We start from the raw sequence: 18,244 nt of genomic DNA on the forward strand, positions 1-18,244 counted from the left end.
TTGCACGTTATCCCTTCCACCCTCTAATTTGATTGAGGTCCTCAAGGGCAGGGACTCTTTTTGCTTTTCTCTGTATCCCCAGCACTTAGCACTGTAAGTGCATGGCAGACAGTAGGTACTTAATAAATGCATGCTGTCTTGTCTCTGGGCATTTTCATTGGCTGTCCCCCATGACTGGAATGTTCTCCCTCCTCATTTCTGCTCCTGGCTTCCCTGGCTTCCTTCAAATCCCAGCTAAATTCTCACTTTTTAACAGGAAGCATTTCCTGATCCCCATTAATTCTATGTCTTCTCTCTGCCAATCATTTCAAATTTATCCTTTATATTGCTTATTTGTACACAGTAGTTTGCATGTTTGTCTCCCCTGTTAGACTGAGCTCCTTGAGAGCAGGGACTGTCTCTTATCCTTTATATCCTCAGTGCTCAGCACATGGTTATTGACTGACTGACTGACAGACCGACTTGACTTATCCCATAGTTTCTCCTTTAGGTCTCAGTGGCTGGGAAGCATCGGAGAGGCTAACGATGAAAGACACAAAGGGAAGTTTTCCAGGCAAGGAAGTTTGTCTGAACTACTTCTGTACTAGAACCACTGAGAAACAAAATTGCAGAAAAATGATATAGGAAAACACTCCTTGTCCTTCCTCAGGCACTCATACACAAGGTAACCTCCTCAAAGACAGGAAATATGATATGTGTGCACTCAGGGCCAAACATAGCAATGTCTACCCAGAGGGCAGAGCCTCCATTTGCCCCCAAGGAAGAAATCTAGCCACCTGTCCAGTTGTCCAATTGTCTCCAACACAGCAAGGGAGCCAAAGGGAGGGGCTTCCTTGATGGGAACTTAAGAATTCACCAGTCCAGTCAAGCTGACTTTATGCACAGATAGGCTAAGAAGGTGCCTACAGGGTGAGATTTAGAAGGTACCTGAAGGGAGACCCTCCGAAATATAATTCCAACAGAGACACATTTAGAGAAGTAGCTTGAAGTCATAGATAGAATGTTGGCCTCTATAAAGAGAAGCCAGAGTTCAAATCCTACCTCACTTATTAACTCTATGACCCCAGGCACATCACTTAACTTCTCTGTGCCTCAGTTTCCTCATTTGTAAAGTGAAGGGATTGGATTCAATGTCCTTTCTAGCTCTAAATCTATATTCTCTGATTATTTTGCTTGAAGGAATTCCTTTCCAAACTTCATTTAAAATACAAAAACATCTAGAAATAAGAAAACTTTTAACTTGGTAAAAACAAATTTATTAATTTATGTACTTCCATGGCTGACAGGAAAGACAGCATAGGTGAGGAATCAGGGCACCCAGGGGAAGACAATAATGAAAAGCAAGAAGTAGATTTGGTATAGTCAAAACAAATTTCTAGTGAATAATCTTCAGAAGGCTGATGTTTTCATTAGTCATGTATCCTACTTCTCAGGAGAGAGGTAACGGACCACAGCAGAGTGTCAAATATGTGGCCCCAGCACAGGTGGAACCAGATTGAAATGTAATTGGGAAATATTTAACAAAATAAATAAAAACACAGCAAAACACAGAAAATGTTACTGTGGAGTTTCCTAAGTCAATGCGCAACACACCTTATATACAGGTTAGTGTGTAGTCCGCCTCCTCCTCCTTCTATGTCCCCCATTTCTATTTAAATTTGACACCACTGGACTCAGAATAAGGTACCATATAGATTTTCAGACATGGTCAATATACTGCTTTATTTTGCTACCCTATACTTATTTGTTATAAGGAAGGGTTTTATTAGGAGGCGAGTAGTTGCTGAGCAATGACTGCTGGGAGAAAAAAATGGCCAAACTCACAATTCTTCAGCTTTGTCCCTTGGCCACCCACCTACCCACATAATACTGTAGCCCCAAAGGCCCACCCTGCCATCACAGACACTAAGTCACTCACTAAACGGCCCCTCTAGCACCTCTGCTCTTGTACTAGAGCCACAAGACCTCATAACAAGAGACTTTTCTCTTCTTAAAGGGTTTGGGTTCTGCTGTACTTTCATCTGGAAAGGAAAATAAAAGGTTTTAAGAGAGCCCAGAATGTGAAAAACTCTAGAAAAGCTGTTGTCAACTCAAATGTGTAGGGAAATGTACATCATGTAGTCTCCTCATAGAAGGCCAGAGATAGGGTTGCATGTGTCTTAGTCCAGAGTTTCCATAGTGCAACAAAAACCAACTTCTCTGAGTTTTTAAGAGAGCCTAAGTAGTAAGTTAGGCACTTCTGAAGATGAGTAGTTCTTTCAAGACACCATTTAGTAAACCTAAGGGTCTTGAAACAGTAAAAGCATCTCCTGAAGGGGCTAATCTGTTACCCAATGAGACTGAGAGCTCAAAGTGGGCAAGAGGCATATTTTATCTACAGCATCTTTCCCCAGTGCTTAGTACAGTGTTCTGCATATATTAGGAGCTTAATAAATGTACAATGAATGAAGGGGAGCGGGAGAATGAGAATAGCTGTTGTTTAGGAACATAACTGGTAACGATTAAATCAAATCTAGACCAAGGATCTCAAAACACACCAAAGTTATTTTTTATGTTCAGGATAGTAACCACACACATATGCACAGAGAACATTTTTAGTGTATTTGTACATCTGAGAACCATAAGACTGATCCTGGAAGTTCCACCTACTCAGTAACATATTTTTATGCGCCACATAATTATTTCTAGAACTCCATTACTGTACAATTTCTACATCTAGTCTTTTTTATGGTCCCCAGGTAATACTACATCTATCCGTAAGATAGATTGAGAAATTGGGACGCCATCACTAAATCAGGATCTCACTGACGGAAAACTAGGTTTTTTGAGTTTTTGCATCATTCTCTCCATCATACCTCACTCTGTCTTATCTATGAAAATTTGTCTCCAATCAATCATATAAAATATGGCAGCTAGGTGGTGCCATAATGCACAGAGCCCTGGACCTGGAATCAGAAAGACCTGGGTTCAAGTCGAAGTTCAGACACATTAACTCTGTGATACCGGTCAAGTCATTTAACATCTGTCTGCTTCAGTTTCCTCAACTACAAAATGGGGATAATAATAGCACTTAACCTCACAGGGCTATTGTGAGAAGCAAATGAAGTAATATCTGTAAAGTACTTAGCACAGTATCTGGCACACAGTAAGTAGGTTCTATATAAATGCCAATTCCTTTCCCTTTTCACACCTTTCTTTGTAAAAGAAAAACACTTTATTAATAGGTATTATCAAACAAATGAAAGAACTGACAAAATTTCCAAATGAAAATCAAGATTTTTAGAACCACTTCAGTTCAGACATCTTGATGTTAACACTAGATGTTAAGGGCAGTTAGGTGGTGCAGTAGATAACTCACTGGGCTTGGAATCAGGAAGATTCCTCTTCATGAGTTCAAATCCAGCTTCAGACTAGTTGTATGACCCCAGGCAAGTCACTTAACCCTCTTTACCTCGGTTTCCTCATCTGTGAAATGAACTGGAGAAGAAAATGGCAAACCACTCTAGTATCTTTGCCAAGAAAACCCCAAAATGGGGTCACAAAGAGTTGGACACAACTGAAATGACAAAACAACAAACAATGTTAACATAGGGGTACAGAGAGAGTGGGCTAATGGTCTTAGCTCACCCATGTATCACGTTACCAACATCCCTTCCTCCTCAGTCCTCAACTCCAAAGGCAAATGATAAAGTCAACCTTATGTGAACACACCTAGCCTACTGTCTGCACAAGCCTACGACATAATTTGATCTCAGTAACCAAGGTTCAGTGCATTTTTTCTGATATCTTTAGGCCAATCCCATGAATGGGCTACTAGCCATCAATGTAGGGTTTTTTGGAATATTAAAGGATTGAGCAAATTTGTCACATATATGGAAACATGAGTCAGGAATAGGTAAAATAATATATGAGGTAAATAAATAAGTTCAGATAAAAAGACTGAAATTTTCAGTTCATAAAATTAATAATACAAGTATAATTCGAACAAACCAATATGTGGAAAATCCAGATTATATAGTAAATGTTTACTTTGCAAAACGATATATTAACAAATCCCTTTAAAAGTAAAAATCCTCTTTAGTGCATTCAAAATATAATTTGATTTGCCCATACAACCTTCCTTCTCCTCCATATACATCAAATGTGTTTATTTTCAAGAACATGACTACAGCACAGCGAGGGCACACCTGTACCCAGGAGTTAATTTGCTATGGCACACTATTTTCCAAGTGATATTCCAAACTGAAATGGGACAAAGTGATTTGGATTATTTCATAATGTATTGGTACTCTAACATTTATGACACATTATCCTGAATTAACAAACACAAAGTACCCTCCAAATAACATTACAAATGGGCAATAAAAAAAAAATAACCTTGATTTGAAGTGAGGAAAGGAATCTACCTTTTGCAAATCTCAATTGCAAGCACTTGAAATTCCAGCCCTAATACATTCATTCCAGAGAGCAAAGAGGCAATGCCTTTTGGGAACAGAGCAGTAATGACTGCTTCCAAACAGTAAACAGTCTGCATATTTCTGCAGATGGTATGAAAGAAAGCCTTAAGTTCAGACTGTCCTTATCATTGGGAGAGTCCTAACGAATATCTTTCTCCACCAAGAACACTCCAGTTCTTTTTCTGTTTTCATCCATTAAAGAAGTGTTCAAATAATTCTGATCAAGTAACATGGCAGGCAAACCTCCCCAAAAAACTAAATAAAAAAGGAAGAATGTCAAATGAACAAACTTTTAAACTATGTAGCTTTTATTATTAGATGCCATTCCTAACTTGTTAAAATTGATCAAATAGAAAGCTGTGAATAGAGAAAAAATTAAGCCAACTAGAAAAGTGTGACTTGGATTTAATATTTTATAATTGCCAAGGGACATACTGAGATCAATGAATTTTTGCCTGAGATGAACGTCAGAAAGAGATGTACTTCAGTCTTTTAGGGAACATTGGTCTATTTAATTCTTGTGTCTGATGCATGTGAAATATGCCTGTCTTGGCCTTCGTTCTTGGCCAGAGGCACTGCTGGAGGCAGACATTACCACTTTTAATAGGCCGCCATCTGAGGGATGGCGAGGGATCCAATAACCCATCCCCTCTAATGGAGCTGCCTGTTTATTCACTTACACCTTTTTTGTGCGGCTAATTTCAGTTTTGCATGCTGAGTTGTTTCACTTTGAATTAAATGAATAGAAACAAAGGAAAGAAGCCTGTGCAGCTAATAAACCATGATTATTTTCGAAGTTCCTCTCAACAGGATTCTCCATATACAAGGTATATCATTTGAGAATAGATTCACTGCTGTGTTTTTCCACTTGTTGATGAAATTAATATGGGTTATACATTTTCAAATTTAGGACAAATAAAGTAGGTTATTAAAATCCTTTATTTGTAATGTGTTATTGTTTGCAGTAGAACTAACTACCTAGCCTTGAATCAGTAACCAATATCTTCAAATTTCTTCATACAACGTGGTATATTCATCTATACACTGACTAAAACATGATTGCTAGCCTGGGAATGGCCAGTAAATACAGTTAGCTAGGTTTCTTGCCCTGTGCTAAGGGATCACAGACATAAAGGCATTATTTCCGTGCAGCTGCAGGCATAGGGCATATAGACATTGCCCCTCCACCACCATCCCCCTGCACAAATACATCCTTTTTTTGAAAAGTCACTAGCAAACATAAATCACAATATTTGAGCCTCCTTCATGATAAGCAACAGTCATCCAGCGTTAAAACAAGCACCACCCTCAGTGAGGCTGATGATGGAGCAGGGGAAGCTCTCTAGGAGGAAGCCTGCCAAGAGGAGGAAAAGAGCTCTAAAAGGGTTCCCAGTAGAAGCAGCTAAAAGCAAAACAATTCTAGCCTCACCTGGCTTTCTAAACAAGAACTGTTTCCACCTGCAGGTGGGAGGCAAGCACCTGTGCAGAGAAAATCACAAAGCCAAGAGCATCTTCTCTTCAGGTAAAGGGAATGATGATCCCCTGGGAGACAAGTCTGAACTCCACAGGCAGGGCTGGGCTGGGCAGGGCTGGGCTGGGCTGGGCCCGGGAAGGGCAGTTGGGAGAATCTCCCCACCCTCACTGGATTTCTTGGAAGCCAAGTTGGATCAAAGTCTCAAAAGCGGCTCTTGGACAGCAATATCAGACCCAGCTCATCCCCTGGGGAGCTAGAGGACTCAGAGAGGAAGAGCCCCTTGGCTCTCCAGACCTCCCTGACCATTATCTGCTAATTTTGCTCATCATAGTTAGAAAAGCTGTGGTTGTTTCCAAAGCCTCCTCTCTTGGGCAGCCTAAAGGGAAGAGGAGTCATGGTGGTCACATTTAAACGGTGTCCACTGTAGGCCTTTTATCACCTGTCCCAACATATACTAGGTCACTAGAAATCATATGGGAAAGAGTCTCTCTCTTCACTAAATGAAAACTTTGTGACTCGGACATGTCAGCATTCATTTAAGAAGCGAGTAGCCTTCTCTTCAGAGCCTACAGCTAAAGGTAACAGCCCTGAGCCTGCATTGAACTGAATCATTCTCACAGAAAAATAAAGCCTCTATCTCTATCATGGAAACCCACAAAGGTGATCTGATCTTCATCTATCAATATTATCAATATCCCATTTTTGATCATAGGACCTATAGGTGAAGAAGAACCTTAGAATCCATTTAGTCTAATCCCCTCCTTTTTTACCCACCAGGAACCTGAGGTCCAGAGATGCTAAATATTTCTGCCAAGGTCACAATGGCAGCAAGTAGCAGGGCCAAGATTCAGATCCAGGTCCTCTGATTCCAATCCAGTCCTCTTTCTATGACATCATGACTTGACAAACATAACATGAGAATAACAACACATTTACATCACGCCTTAATGTTTACGAACTGCTTTCCCCACAACAACCTGGTAGGTAAGCAGTGCAAGTGTTCCTGTTTCACAGATGAGAAGCCTAAGTTTCAGAGAGGTTAACTGATTTACCTAAGGTCACACAGTTAATTAGCATCAGAGCCAGGAGATAAACCAATTGCTCCTAACTCCACATCCAATGTTCTCTCTACTATACTTTATGAAAACATCTTTCAGCAATTACCTATTAATTCAAGAATGAACACCTTCAATTTCCATCTGTATTTATTATAAATTAATGGCTCTGTTTTTTCCTTCCTGCAAATTCAAACAGAAGAAAGGAGTCACAGCACCCTTACCCCTTGCCATTCTCCCCAACAATATTTCCAGCCCTGTCATTCTCACTTCACATTATTCTGAACTCTGCCCTTTCTACAAGCCCCACAAATTATCCAAAGCATATATAATTGTTGCTAAGGGATCTGGTTAAGAACCATTTTCTTTAAATTGGTGGGAGAGTTACAAATCTTACCTTCCTTCTCAATGCTATCCATCCCTTGGTATTTTAATACAGCATCTAATGGGGTGTCTTATCACCTGAGTTACAATAAAATAATTTATGAGACTACAATACATGCCTACAGTATTACCCTAAGTGCATCTGCAAAATACAAGATGCTATACAACTCCAGAATAATTATTTTTTTTCCAAATAATGTTTGTAGACCTGGATCCTAACTCCCAGACACAGTATGCAAAGAAAAATGGGAACAACAGACTGAAGTTGGGATTGATTTACTTCATTAGCTGGGATTACAAGTTTAACTTACAAACCAGAGGTCAAAATTTCTCATTAACAAGGGGGCCATGAATTGCTGCAGGCCTTGGTTCAAGAGGAGACCACTCTTATTACTAACTACACATTTCAATCTGTCTTTGATGTTCTCCTTCTACCCTCCTCCCTTTTATTTTTTGGCAGAGGAGTTGATTTTAATTGTAGCTATACAACACAGCTCCGTTTGCCCGAGAGCCAGCCTCCACATCTGCAGCAAGAGCAGTGCTGGGGATATTGGGTGCAGTCCATAGCTCAGGGCAAATTTTAATGGCTCCCCTTTTCATACAAGGCTCAGATTGTTTTCCACATGATTCCTGTTAATTTAGCTGCAGGAAAGGGCATCGGTTTTCCTTCTGAGTTTCTGATCCATGCTCCTAAAATAGGTGAAATGTATTAGAAAAGAAATGATAACTAAAAGGAAGGCAATATTCTAACTTCTTAAACAGCACAGGCAAACACTGTCACATTTTCTCAACACTAAGCAGAAAAATAAGATTTGACACAGTCTGTTATTATCATTATATATTTTTTAAATGCTCTCTGTTCATCACATTTTCATTTCCCAAATATCAAAGGGTCGGTCACATTTGTGCTCAGTGTTCTTTCTCTGGTTCTGCCATGGGTTAAAAGGAAATAGAGGGGTTTGGGGTTTGTTTTTCTTTTTTAAAGGATGAGACATTTGCATCCTACGAAAATCACTGAATTCAACAAAACCGAATTGTTCCCCAAATAAGAATTCTGGGAAACAAAGCAGCAGATGGTAGTGCACGCCACAAAATAATAACGTGTTACACATATACTTTCCATTTCTGAGGACTAAGAAATAAAATCAAACTCGCCCCAATGTTAGGCTGTTGCAGCAGATTGACCGGTTCTAATGGACCCAAAGCTTCCAAAGGGGTTGGCATGATTGGAAGTGAAAAAAAAAAAAAACTCCTTAGTTAGAAGAAAAACAGTTTACACAAGAGGCAAACCACCGTTTCTCTCTATTCAGGTAAAAAATGGTCACCTTCAAACAACATAAATGCTGAAGAATCTTCACTTTAGACTTATTTACTAGGAGCTTTGATGTCAGGAATTTACCCTAAGTTGGGACTGAAGTTGTTTGCGTTTTAGTACCATCTGGACAGACAGAGGGGAAAACTTCCACAAGGAGGTGATAAACCCTTTTGAAATGCTAGAAACACTCATTAGAAAGAGACCCCTAAGACCTTCCCCCATTTCGTAAGGTATGAAACTCACTTTCAAGAATGAAGCTTTTTTTTTTTTTTTCACATTGGGTTCTATGCACACACATGCTGTGACTGAAGGAAGGCAATATAATCTCTTGGATCCATTCACATCTTAGGTGAGACAGCTTTGCACAGAATACAGTCATACTGTTACAGAAAGGAAAACTAACATTTCAAAACAAGCAAGACAAATTGAGGCTGGTCACAAACCAGAGTCATTATTCCAAAACTGCAAGAATCCTAGTTGGTACAAACTGCTCTTGCCAGCTTCATATTTCTCCCTCGGAAAAGCCCACGTTGGGCTTCCAATCGCTGATAGTGATTCTGTGTCTTTGTTTGCTCATAGTAATAATTACCATTAATTTTTCATTTCCCTGGGTTTTCCAACTGCCTTTAAAAAAAAACACTGATTAAAAATCCAAGGGAGCTGCTTTGTACCCTCACCTCTCTGAATATCCACTTTGTTCTGGAGGTGAAGGCCACCCCCTTCTCTGTGAAAGGCGGCCATTTGAGAAGAGCTGGTAACTCATCTACCCACTGGCACTATGCGAAGCCTTTGTTGGCTTCTTGGGGCCAGACTGAGCTGGAGAGACAGGCCCCCGCTTCTGGGTGGGTGATCAGTTTCATGCCTCTTGGCAGCAGAGGTCAAGCCCCTGGCCAGGCCTCTGCTGTCACCTTTACAAAATCTGCTGGAGCCTCCAATGCATCTCTTCCACATGGGGGGCGAGGGGCCTCCTTTCAGTTTCAACAGGGGGTTATCTTAACAACGAGACATCTTAGAAAGGTCATTATTGCAGTCTAATTTCAAACTGGCACCAAAATGAAGGGTTGTCTTTGTGTGGGATTAATTTAAAAACCTCAGGATTTGATGTCAGTGGGAAATAGCCAGCGTGGGACTCATAATGCTGCCTTCTCCTGCTTCTGGCCAGGGCCTGGGGCTCATTTCTTAGGAGATGAAAACTCTGACAAGCCCTTCAGTTAAGCTGAAAGCAGGCAGCGGTCCAGTAACACCCACAAGCCTCCGAGGCATCCTGTGACCCCCTTAGAAAAGTCACATTCACTTTGCTCTTGAGAAAGGAAAAATAATCCTGCAGGCATTTTGTTTTAAACCATGTGAAATAAGGAAATGTGAGGATGTGAAAATGAAGTGAAAAAAAGTTAGAATTCATTTCCTCCCTTTTCAATGGGCTTAGAAGCCAAACGGGTTCATTTTGAAAGAGTGTGTAAAAATCTGATACATCCACCAGTAGGCAAAGACTACAAAATGCTTAAGGTAAAATATGTAAATATGTAAAATAATCTCCTGAAAACCATCTCCTTTTGTGCTTGAAAGCATTTTTTAAAAGCATCTTTATTTCTCTCCTGCATTAATATACTGTTGGGAAGAAAAGTTACTTCTTGGCCAAACAAAACAACAGAAAAACAAGGTGCTGACAAAAAAGGATGATTCTGAAACGAAGCCCACAGATGAAGGGAAGGACAAAAAAAGAGCCACGACTGGTGCTTCATTGCGATGGCTCTTTTAGTAATAATTTAAAGAATGTTATTAATATAACATAAATTACAGTCTCCACATTTCCCAAAGAACTGTTTGTTTAAACAGCATGGACTTGAAACAAAACTCATCTGTCAAGTCTCTGCTCTCATTTCATTTGGAAACACAGCCTCCCTTCTTTCCTTCCACACTCCTTTCACCTCAGCCTGTCTTTTCATCTCATAGTAAAGCAGATCTAACCTAATTTCCTCTCTAATATGACAGGGGTCTGCACAGCTGCACATTCAGACACAGAATAATAGGTAGCTGGGAATTGCTCATCTGATCCCCAAATATTCTCAAATTAATTTTAAAAACCCATAGGAAGAGACCAAGACCAATGCACAGTTATGCCATTAATATTCATTTGGACTCATCTTCACACTCTTGATTTACTTCAGTAAAAAATGACCCATATGGGGACTACCTTCATGCAATTTCCACTCCCAGAAACTGGTCCAATCTGATCCTTTTGACAAGTGGTACTGTCTTTCCATAATCAACACTTCTCAGTTCAATTCATTAAGGGCCTACTAGGTTGCCAGACACTGTACTACATGCTGGGTATATTAAGACAAAGACAAAAACTAAACACTCTCAGAAAGTTTACCTTCTACTGAGAACAACTTATACACAAATAATTTTACATATGTGTGTGTGTGTGTGACAGAGAAAGAAAACAAAATATGTAATTATATTATATACTTGTTTTTATTATAAGATGTTATAATAATATAACATACAAAATATATCACAGGCAGCTTTTGTTTTCTATCTTTCTTGAGTGAGAAACAATCAACCGAAAACATGATCCAATGTATGGCCAATCTCATTCCAATCTGGTGTTAACAAAAACAGGACCCTGTATGCCTGGCAGGACTCTATCCCAGAGCCAATGAGAACAGGGCTTTGCATAGACAGAATGATTCTATCATGGAACCAATTAAAACAGGATTATGAATGCCCAAACTGACACTAGGCCAGAGCCAACAAGAAAGGGGAGCATGGTGTGCTGTAAAGAACATTGGATTTGGAGAAGGAGAGCATGAGTATGACCTTAGACAAGTCACTTTTGTGGGCCTTAGTTTCCTTATCTGAAAAATGAAGAGCTTGGACTAGATGATCTTTAACATTATTTTCAGCTCGAAATCTAATATTCAAATTTAGGATCCTTTGAGACCATAAATAGACCACAAATTCCCAGACCGATTGTAGCCCAGAGCCAATGAGAACATGACTGTGTATGGCTACATTAACTCCAGCTGGGAGGCCAACATGAATAGGACCAGGCTACAATGAATGGGTATATGAAATTAATTTGAGCTTTTGACCTTCTTGCTATGTTAGGGTACAGAATGCTGTCAGTCCTCTGAGGGAAAGACATTGTATGAAAAGGCAATTTTATTTATTACATTTCAAATCTTGAGAATTTTTTTGATTTTTCAACCTTTGAATACGTTTTGAAAGATAAGATATAGTGCATTGTAGGTTTTATCAAAACATCTTTCAAACTCTATTGCCTATTTTAACTCCCACCTTTAATTTTTTCTTTAGCATGAATGTCATCACTAGTTAATTTTTAAAAGTTTCTATTTCCTTCAAAAGAGTGGCACAACAGGACTCTGCCTCTTTCTCCAGAAATAGGCTAGAACACAGGGACCCACAAAAATCTCATCTAATCTGGGAGAATGGACAGGGCTGAGAATGACCTATACATTTCCAGAGGATCCAATCAGTCAATGCAGATGGGAAGAAAAGAGATAGAGAATAGTGTATGGAAGGGAATCCAGTGCCAAACCCAGGGTCAGTCCCAGTGCACAAGAAAAAAAGGCAGCAACCAAACAAATCCTAGGCAGAGAGACTTGATGACTTCTCAGCCGGTGTAACAAGATGCTAAAGGCATCTTCATTGGGCAACTGCTTTACATTGGTTAAACCTCCTTAGGAAATGATAATAGTCTGTGTCAATGTCTATTCTTTTATCCAGTTCCTATTTTTCAATGCTAACAGCTTTTTAAAATACGTCAGATTAGGGTTCCCTTAATTGCATACTTTATCATCTTATTTTTATTCTTTCTTCTAATTTGATAAAAATTTTGTCCATTACTCTAACAATAATAATAGCCAGTATTTATTTAGTGCTTTATAAAGTACTTTACAAATATTATCAATTTTTATCCTCACAACAACCCTGAAATGCAGGTGCTATTATTACCCTCAAAAGAGTTGTATGACTGTATGTAAAAAGCTGATTCAGAAATAACTCTCATCAGTGTCCAATTAGTCTAATAAAATACAATCAATTTACTTTTTGTGATGCTATTTGGTCCAGTAGTTCCTTATTCTTTTCTCAAATAAAATATTAATAATATATAGGTATGATGCTTCTGTATAATCTATAAGCCTTTGGCCCTTCTTATTTCTCACTCTTGAACCATATATATTTTTAAAACCTCCCTCCCTTTGCCCACTTTTGCATTAAAGTCATTGAGTATTGAAGTATATGTTAATTTGATGTGTAGGTCTTATCATGTTCTTCATAGAATTGTTCTACCTCTTCATCTTCATCATTAGCTAATGAAAAAGCAATTATAATTATTTTCATAGTGGTTTTCTTTCTGTTTTTGTTTTTTGGGTAAATACTTATTGTGGACACTGGAATATGAGATAACCAAATGTCCCATGAAATTATGTTTCTGGTTGCCTTTGAATGAATGGAAAAACTAATTCCCTTATTGCCTGGAAAACCTGTAAGCTATCCTTTCACTTACCTTCAACTTCTTTTTGTCTTTTGTTTTCATTTATATAAAAAATGTGAAGACCGATACAATTCAGTTTCTCCAACAGGGTGTTTGTTCATTGGTCGCTAGAAAAGGATCTTACATTTAGAGGATCTACAGCTAGGTTAATATTTATGGGTGCTTTAAAAACTGTGATTTTTATCATCTTCTTTCTCCTTTTCTGTTATTCTGATAGACTTTATGTCAGAAGTGATCCACACAAGGGGGCCACAAAAGACTGAGGGCCATTATTATGTATTTTTCCTTATTTCACAGCTTGCCAAGGCTAATCTACTGGTGATGAGCCTTTCCATTTGTATTGTTGTTCAGTTGTTTCAGACTCTTTGTGGACCCCATTTGGAATTTTCTTGGCAAAGATACTAGAGTCACTTGCCATTTCTTTCTCTAGCTCATTTTACAGATGAGGAAACTGAGGCAAACATGGTTAAGTGACTTGCCCAGGGTCACACAGCTAGTAAGTGTCTGAGACGAGAGTTGAACTCAGGAAGATGAGTCTTTCTGACTCCAGGCCCAGTGCTCTATCCACTGTACTACCTAGCTGCCTCTGAGACTCTCCATACTTGGCTATAATGGTCCTTAGAAAGCAGACACCACCAGTTTGCTGGGACCAAAGTCAAATCTCTTCCAATAAGGTAAAAACCTAACAGAATTTATAATCAGCTATAAAGTTCTCAGCCTGGAAGCATCTCAACACCACAATAAGGCATCAGAGGACTTTCTGGAATAGAAATTTGTTGTCTGATGTTTAACATCTTTAGTCTGATGTTAAGTGATAGTAGCCTATATTTTTCTTTAGCCTTATCTTTGCTAGGCTTGGGAATCATAACCATATTTGGTTTGTTGAAAAAAAGAAATTATTTTTAAAAGAATTAGGTAGAATATTTTTATATTTTGATTTAAAAATAGTTTAAATGATGTAGGGGTTCTTCTTTAAATGTTTGGTAAAACTTAATCAAGAAACCATTTGATTCTGGTGCTTTTTCTATAGCGTGTATAGAATATACAGTGCTGACCTGGAGTCAGGAAGACCTAAGTTCAAATAACCTCTCCTACACTTATTGCTGTGTAACCCTGTACATTTCACTTAATTTCACTGACCTTTTATTTCTCTATCTGTAAAATGAGGATAATAACCACCGCAGTAGCTACTTCATGGGGTTGTTGTGATGCTCAAATGAAAAAATACATGTAAAATAGTTTATAAACATTAATTTGCTACATAAATATCAGTTATTACTACTTAAATCCTTTAAGAAGATAAGGAGAGATGCTGGAGCAATGAACGAAACGTTAGACAGGCATTCCTGTCCTCAGGAATGTCCCTAGGGCCCATGGCTGTGGTGTCATATGGTTAAATGTCTAGTCTGCCTCACATCCATCAAGGGGGAAAGGGGGCCATTTCTCTGGATGCCACCTCCCTCAGGCAATCCCACCCACTGGTGAGAGTCAGCATGACATAGTAGATAAAGAACTGACCTCAGAGTGAGGAAGACTGGGATGGGTTCCAGTGCTGACTCTGAAGTATACTGGCTTCAAGACCCTGGACAATTCATTTCACATCTCAGTACCCCCAGGCAACTCAATAGCGCTATAAGTTTTAGACGATATGCCAATCTGTATCAGTGGAGAGGGTGTCCTTTCCAGGAGTTTCCTTCATCAGTGAAACCACAAGTCTGGCCAAAAAAAGGGGAGAAAAAGGAATACTGGTTTGCCACAAACCATTTGGGAAAAGAGCACTTCCCTGCTGGGACAGCTCCTTCCCTAATCCCTATCTCTTCTTTAACCCCAAAGCTTTTTTTCCTAATAAAAAAGAAATAATAATTTCTATATTCCTAATAAAGAAGAAAAGAGAGAAGAGATGCTGTCTCCTAAATTTTCTAGCCAGGGTGACCTTTGAAGACCCAAGCACTGGCTAATTTCACCTCTACCTGATACACATCTGCAGCCCCATATGTATCTAACCCCAAGTGCCTGCAGCAAGACAGAAATCCCTGGCCAAAGAGCACCAAACCTACTTTTGGCCAAATTTTAATAAATGGAATCCATCGGACATGTTGAAAATTTTTTAATGAAAAATATAATCATGACCCTATTTCCACTTTTGAATTCTAGCCTTTTCAGATAAGTTCTCTCTTGAGGTGACGAACTGGCAGTACCTGAATTCATTACTGCCTGATTAATTATGCTGCTTTTATACAAAGGAAAGAGAGACTTCAATCAGATGCAATAACCTTCCATGGTACCTGTGCATTAGTACATCAGCCCATCAATACACAGAGTCCTCTGCTTTCTATCTGAGGAGGTCGCTGGCAGGGACGGAAGGACAGGCGATTTTTCTATTACCTGTAGCATGGGAGAACTGTACTGATTAGACAAGGGACTAGGAATCAAGCAGCCCGGACTTTGCAGTTATTTTCTGCTAAAATGGGGCCCCGAAGCCTAGGAAAGTCTGACCCGCTCACCCTGCGCTCTGCATGAGTCTAGCTGGATCTCAGGATGATCAGCCAGCCAGCTCTGCTGACCTGAAGGCACTAAGCCCAAAGGAAGATATGTTCCAAAGACAACTCTGAATCTCTCTGGTTCTGGAGGGGGGACCCTATTCACAGATGGCTGTACCCCCTAATTAGTTTCTCCTTTGAAAATGACTCATTATCCAATCAGTGCAGTAACGATGATAATGATACTCCACCATTCTATAGACTCTACCACACAAGGATCTCAGAGCACATTGCTAATATACCTTGATGTCTAAAAGACTCCTGAGAGTCTTCTCTCTTTCACAGAGGAGGACAATTAAGTAGAGAATATATTTGGCATGTACCCTATAGCCAGTCAGAGACTGAGCGTGGACTCACTTTCCAGCTTAGAGACTTTCAGTTTTCTGCCCACCTGCTACCTTTCCCCCCACTTTCCTGGGAGCCATTTACTACCTTCCCTCTGAGATTCCCTTTCATTTATACTGTAAATATCTTGCTAGTATGGAGTCATTTGCATGTCTAACCCATTAGAATGTGAGTTCCTTGAGGCTAAGGACTAAGTTTTTACTTTTATTTGTGTCCCCAACATTTAGCCCAGTGCCTGGTACATAGCACTTAATAAATACTTATTGATTGGCTGAGTAAACTGACTGAAGTTGAGTTTTGCTTATGGTGAATCCCTCTGCTATATAAGTGCTTAATATGTGTTTTCTCATTGATGGACCTCTGCCATAGCCCTCAATTTCTTATGTAACGTCTATCCCAAAGCCCATTGGTATGGAAACTCCTCATTGGCAGAGATAAATGTCTTGCCTTTTGTCATTCCTTTTCAAACTCTGAGTCCCTCTGGGTGCTTCTGGCTTCCAGCTCTGAGAAGGAAGATGGAGGAGGCCAATCCCACTTCAGGTTGCTGAAGGAAAAGCTGACCATCTCTGGCATGTCCTTATTCCTAGTTAGTCACAGTAGAAACTGGTGGGAATTTCCCCTTGGGTGAGATCTAGAACAATATCTTGGTTGAGCTGAGTTTTCTGGCTCCCAACAAGAGAGCTCTTTCACTCTGTATTGTCTGGTATATAGTCACCTATGTGTACCTTCTCTGATTTCTGTGTGTTACAATTTGGACAAATGGGTTTCTTAGCTATTCACTATGTGTGCTCATTGTGGAACTGGTATTTGGTGGGAAAGGGATCAAACTTTAGATATAGAACTTGGGATCCTCCTTACAGTGATCAGAAGTTACATTGAATTCAGTCATAGCCCCTAGGCTAATAATATTTAAGGGAGCAGACAAACACAATTCTAGCTCCATACCCCTCCCTCTGACAAAAGCAGGTTGGCCTCTGCCCCTAACTTCCTGCTTTCCCTCCTGGCAGTAATTAAAGTCTCCCTTAGAGAAGGATGGGGAGAGAAGAGGCTAGAGATATCTTCACCACCACCACAATGACACTTCTATGCCTACAGGGCTGGGGTGGGGAAACAGCCCTCACCACACATGGGCCTTACTACACGAAAGGCCCTTACATTACACTTATAAAATTTGAGAGTTTATAACACAAAAGGAATCCCTTCCTAATGTGACTCATAGGGTACATTTCTATCCCAAGGAAGTATGATGTGTTCTCCCGAAGTATCTCACCAACCTCTCTAAACAGAGGGAGGCACTAATTCAAGGCAATTGGTGACAAAGTAGGAGGCCATCTCTGCCTACTTGTGGCAGAAACTGAGGTCAAAGGTCACCCTCTAATATCACCAGATATGTGACCACTGAATAGTGGCAGAGCAGTGTCAAAGACAAAGGAAGTAAGAGTACTTAGGGGGAAGGAGGCACACAGGTGATGCAAAGTCAAAAACTAAAGGAAAGATGGGCATTTTCAGTGATCAGCATCTTATCATAGGGAAGGAATGTGGGTATGTGTATATTTAGATGTAGATGCACTAGCTGAAAAGCTGTGAGGAAATACACCACAGCTTTGTTTGTGAATTTGTTGGGGTTGTCTGCTGTTTCAAACACAACTTATTAAAAAAAAAAAAAAAGAATGCACACCAGAGACTCAGACAAAGAAGACAAGAAACAGTTCCAGCTTTCCTTTCTGGAACAATCAGGGTTGTCTTTTAGAGACTCCAATTTTTATCTAATTAGCAATTCCCTAGAATATTCCCATAGCACCTCAAATGTTTACTAGTTACTCTTTAGACCAAGTGTGATTCCCATCCTAGATCACACTGAGGTCACAATGAGAAAGAAAAAAAACAACAATCAGGGCAAGCTATGGTGTGGGATAGCACCCCAATATGTTAATTAATTCCTCATTATTTCAATTATATTCCCCTTTCCCCTCCCCAGTGAGTTTTTCAATGCTAGAAAACCAAGGGATGCTGAAAAAGCAAATAAGGTGTCCTCTCTGGGGAGCCAGCAGCTGAGACATAGAAAGGGGCATCTTGGAGCAAAGCACTCTGGAGAGGTGGTGATGGGTATACCCTCCCAAAGCAATCAGGGCTCAGCTATGCTCAGGCT

The 18,244-nt window shown here is 39.8% G+C and overlaps 1 long non-coding RNA gene across 3 annotated transcripts in view; it reads right to left on the minus strand.

The window, feature by feature from the left end:
* The window catches only part of LOC144455913 (uncharacterized), a 390,611-nt gene that overhangs the window by 42,037 nt on the left and 330,330 nt on the right, over nucleotides 1-18,244 (minus strand). The gene's annotated exons all lie outside the window — the stretch shown is intronic.

This window comes from Phascolarctos cinereus, unplaced genomic scaffold, assembly GCF_003287225.1.
Source record: "Phascolarctos cinereus isolate Bilbo 61053 unplaced genomic scaffold, phaCin_HiC Scaffold_2;HRSCAF=192, whole genome shotgun sequence".
NCBI classification, from domain to species: domain Eukaryota; kingdom Metazoa; phylum Chordata; class Mammalia; order Diprotodontia; family Phascolarctidae; genus Phascolarctos; species Phascolarctos cinereus.